We start from the raw sequence: 4,958 nt of genomic DNA, 5'->3' as shown, positions 1-4,958 counted from the left end.
AATATATATTCAGACAAATATATATTCAGACAAATATATATTCAGAGACATACATATACAGAGACATACATATACAGAGACATACATATACAGAGACATACATATACAGAGACATACATATATAGAGACATACATATATAGAGACATACATATACAGAGACATACATATACAGAGACATACATATACAGAGACATACATATACAGAGACATACATATACAGAGACATACATATACAGAGACATACATATACAGAGACATACATATACAGAGACATACATATACAGAGACATACATATACAGAGACATACATATACAGAGACATACATATACAGAGACATACATATACAGAGACATACATATACAGAGACATACATATACAGAGACATACATATACAGAGACATACATATACAGAGACATACACACACACGCGCCGAGTCAGCAACAGCATTACCCAAAGGGGAAGGTTCATCAGCATATCGATATTCTGGGACCGAGAGACAGGGGAAAGAATGAGAAAGGGGACAAGTAATCACTGATGGTGGAAAGGAAGGAGAGGGGGAAGGGGGAAGGGGGGGAGGCGGAGGACGACAAAGCATAATGATGGGTGGAGTAGGAAAGTAGGAAGAAAGAAGGGGGGGGAGGAGGGTAGGGAAGAGGAGAAGAGGGAGGGAGGGAGGAAGAAGGAAGGGGAGGAGGGTAGGGAAGAGGAGAAGAGGGAGGGAGGGAAGAAGGAAGGAAGGAAGGAAGGGAGGGAAGAAGGAAGGAAGGAAGGAAGGGAGGGAAGAAGGAAGGAAGGAAGGAAGGGAGGGAAGAAGGAAGGAAGGAAGGAAGGAAGGAAGGAAGGAAGGGAGGGAGGGAAGAAGGAAGGAAGGAAGGGAGGGAGGGAAGAAGGAAGGAAGGAAGGAAGGAAGGAAGGAAGGAAGGGAAGAAGGAAGGAAGGAAGGAAGGAAGGAAGGAAGGAAGGGAGGGAAGAAGGAAGGAAGGAAGGAAGGGAGGGAGGGAAGAAGGGAGGGAGGGAAGAAGGAAGGAAGGAAGGAAGGAAGGAAGGAAGGGAGGGAAGAAGGAAGGAAGGAAGGGAAGAAGGAAGGAAGGAAGGAAGGGAGGGAGGGAGGGAGGGAAGAAGGAAGGAAGGAAGGGAGGGAGGGAAGAAGGAAGGGAGGAAGGAAGGAAGGAAGGGAGGGAGGGAAGAAGGAAGGAAGGAAGGAAGGGAGGGAGGGAAGAAAGGAAGGAAGGGAGGGAGGGAGGGAGGGAGGGAGGAAGGAAGGAAGGAAGGAAGGGAGGGAGGGAAGAAGGAAGGAAGGGAGGGAGGGAAGAAGGAAGGAAGGAAGGAAGGAAGGAAGGAAGGAAGGGAGGGAAGAAGGAAGGAAGGAAGGAAGGAAGGAAGGAAGGGAGGGAGGGAAGAAGGAAGGAAGGAAGGAAGGGAAGAAGGAAGGAAGGAAGGAAGGGAAGAAGGAAGGGAAGAAGGAAGGGAAGAAAGAAGGGAAGAAGGAAGGGAAGAAGGGAGGGAAGAAGGGAGGGAAGAAGGAAGGAAGGGAGGGAAGAAAGAAGGAAGGAAGGGAGGGAGGGAAGAAGGAAGGAAGGGAGGGAGGGAAGAAGGAAGGAAGGGAGGGAAGAAGGAAGGGAGGGAAGAAGGAAGAAAGGAAGGAAGGAAGGAAGGAAGGAAGGAAGGGAGGGAAGAAGGAAGGAAGGAAGGAAGGAAGGAAGGGAAGAAGGAAGGAGGAAGGAAGGGAGGGAAGAAGGAAAGGTGGGAAGAAGTTAAGGAGGGAAGAAGGAAAGGAGGGAAGAAGGAAAGGAGGAAAGGAGGGAAGAAGGAAAGGAGGGAAGAAAGAAAGGAGGGAAGAAGGAGGGAGGGAAGAAGGAGGGAGGGAAGAAGGAGGGAGGGAATGAGGAGGGAGGGAATGAGGAGGGAGGGAATGAGGAGGGAGGGAATGAGGAGGGAGGGAATGAGGAGGGAGGGAATGAGGAGGGAGGGAAGGAGGAGGGAGGGAAGAAGGAGGGAGGGAAGAAGGAGGGAGGGAATGAGGAGGGAGGGAAGAAGGAGGGAGGAAGAAGGAGGGAAAGAGGAGGACGACTTAAGGAATGGCAGAGAGAGGGAAAACCAAGGAGAGAGAAAGTACCGCATGCGCATTGGGAGGGAAGGGGAGGGGAGAGGAGAGGAGAGAGGAGAGAGGAGAGAGGAGAGAGGAGAGAGGAGAGAGGAGAGAGGAGAGAGGAGAGAGGAGAGAGGGAGAGAGGAGAGAGGAGAGAGGAGAGAGGAGAGAGGAGAGAGGAGAGAGGAGAGAGGAGAGAGGAGAGAGGAGAGGAGAGGAGAGGAGAGGAGAGGAGAGGAGAGGAGAGGAGAGGAGAGGAGAGGAGAGGAGAGGAGAGGAGAGGAGAGAGGAGAGGAGAGGAGAGGAGAGGAGAGGAGAGGAGAGGAGAGGAGAGGAGAGGAGAGGAGGGGAGGGGAGGGGAGAGGAGGGGAGAGGAGGGGAGAGGAGGGGAGAGGAGGGGAGAGGAGGGGAGAGGAGGGGAGAGGAGGGGAGAGGAGGGGAGAGGAGGGGAGAGGAGGGGAGAGGAGGGGAGAGGAGGGGAGAGGAGGGGAGAGGAGGGGAGGGGAGAGGAGGGGAGGGGAGAGGAGGGGAGAGGAGGGGAGAGGAGAGGAGAGGAGAGGAGAGGAAAGGAGAGGAGAGGAGAGGAGAGGAGAGGAGAGGAGAGGAGAGGAGAGGAGAGGAGGGGAGAGGAGGGGAGAGGAGGGGAGAGGAGGGGAGGGGAGAGGAGGGGAGGGGAGAGGAGGGGAGGGGAGAGGAGGGGAGGGGAGAGGAGGGGAGAGGAGAGGAGGGGAGGGGAGGCGAGGGAAGGGGAGGGAAGGGGAGGCGAGGGGAGGGGGTATCGCGAAACCGAACCTTCCAGAGCATGTCGCTAATGAAAGAAAATAAAAATCATCAAACGCCTCACTAAAAAAATAAAAACTACACAATGAAACGAGCCGACACGAAAACAAATCTAATCTCATTTATGACACTTAGCCCCCCCCCCTCCTCCCCCCAGCTGCTTCCATGGCAACAAGCATATAATATGGGGTCAAGGCACATTTACGAAGAACCGAGATAGTAATAGAGAGACAAGAGAGATTCGAGTGCGTGCAGATGAACTCCCGAGTCATACTGGCGGGCTGAAGCTAAAAATACAAATTCAATACTAATACCAGCTGGTTTTACTCTTAATTCTGGTATTATTTAACGGGCATCCCGAAATGAGATTTACCAAGTGCATGTTGGTATCAATAGACTTTTGTTCCAAGAGGACTGCTATCAACACCACTTATCTCGAAAGATTCCTTGCTTCAGGCTATCTCTTCAACCGAAACCAGTTTACAGCATCAGTAAATGTCCCTTCTGCCTTAGGCCTTAAATGGAGTAATTACTGGATCTCTTAAATTTTGGGACAGATGTTAAATCCTGGCGTGTGTCGGGGATCGAAAAATACAATAAATAAACACTAGTTGAAAACTCGATTGTCTTGGATATTTACACATCTGAGATATTGAAGATTATGTTACAGAAGACTTCAATCATATCATATCCCATAATATTTCATGCAATTCTGTAGTGAACGAATTTCGCGAACGCGAAGTTTAATTAGTATTTAAAATCCTAGATGATAACCCCTTCACGGATCTGCCGGTATACTTGTCAAAAATTGTTTCCCTCACGTCAGTTCACTTCTTTCGTGTACAGTCCCACATTTTGAAGTGCATTAACACAATCCTCGCCTAATATTAGCCAACCACACATTTACAAACCAGAATGATCTGCCTGTGTTATAGTGGCCTATACATAGACGCTGTGTACGTCAGCCTATAATCAATAATCAATCTCTAAGTGCATTAGAGATTGGCAAGAGATGCGGACAGGGAGATGAGAGAACCAAGACCTGACCTGCTTCAAACCCTCCATCTCTGGCGTCAGGTCAAACAGCATATCCTCTAAATCAGTTTCAAAATTCATATAAATATACTGACCAGTGAACGAGTTATATATTCCGATCAATATAATTTCCGAGTTTTTTTCTCACTAGGGTAGACTGCTACACAATTTAGCATCAAGCACCAACGTTAAATATTAAACAAGAAGTATTACGTTTCACTGTTAAGAACGTAACCTATAATTCATTAAATAGACAGATTAACTAAATAACGTGTAACATTCGGAAATGTTAAAATGCATGTTACTAATAATAAGGAAAACACACTGATGCAAGTCCTTAAAATATGCATACACTCAGATACAATATTTCTTCTTTAACTTCATCCAAACTACCACCACGATCAATCTAATCCACCATCAAGCACATTATCCTTAATTACAACCAATGGTACTTACAGAAGGGCTTCAACTGTTTAAAAGTCCTCTTCGTATTGTCATTATTATCTGCGTTGTAGGCGTTCATGTTTCTGTACACACAAGAGCTGGTGAACGACTTGGAACAAAAGACACAGTTACACATGACTGGTCGATTCGGCAACGCTCAGGGACTCAACACAAGTACTACTAGCCTCTCCGGCGTTTGGCGAGACACTAAGTGCTTGTAGGCTAGTACGCTCCTTGCCGAAGCTTGTTCCCGCAGCCACGCGTACCCCGTCACTCCTATGGTTACCAGTGTTTACCTTTTCGGGGGGCCTATTATAATCTTCGTTTTGGTTCTATTTATTTGTTGTAAAAGTTTATTTTTTTTTATTTATGAAGGTAGGGATAAAGAGATGGAGTTGGTTAGGTGTGATGAGAGATGTGATTAAATTGAGGGCACTACCATTTTTTTTTCTGTTTCAAGCAGGTTGTTACATAGAGTGCCCACAAATTACCCAATTTTCGTTTTCCTTCCCTGTGTGGTTATTATTGGTCGTGTAGAAAAGAGAATGAATTTCCATTGGTCAGTGGGTACGTGGCCTTCCTGTCAGGGATAGAGATGTCAGGTCTG

The 4,958-nt window shown here is 47.8% G+C and overlaps 1 long non-coding RNA gene across 1 annotated transcript in view; it reads left to right on the top strand.

The window, feature by feature from the left end:
- Positions 1–4,615, top strand: part of LOC125034130 — a 24,955-nt gene extending 20,340 nt beyond the window's left edge. Inside the window, exon 3 of the long non-coding RNA XR_007115651.1 lies at positions 4,366–4,615. This is a non-coding gene — a long non-coding RNA (uncharacterized LOC125034130). The remainder of the gene's footprint in view (positions 1–4,365) is intronic.
- The last annotated feature ends 343 nt before the right edge of the window (positions 4,616–4,958 follow it).

This window comes from Penaeus chinensis, chromosome 17, assembly GCF_019202785.1.
Source record: "Penaeus chinensis breed Huanghai No. 1 chromosome 17, ASM1920278v2, whole genome shotgun sequence".
In the NCBI taxonomy this organism is placed as follows: Eukaryota; Metazoa; Arthropoda; class Malacostraca; order Decapoda; family Penaeidae; genus Penaeus; species Penaeus chinensis.
This window is presented reverse-complemented; position numbering and strand designations above follow the sequence as displayed.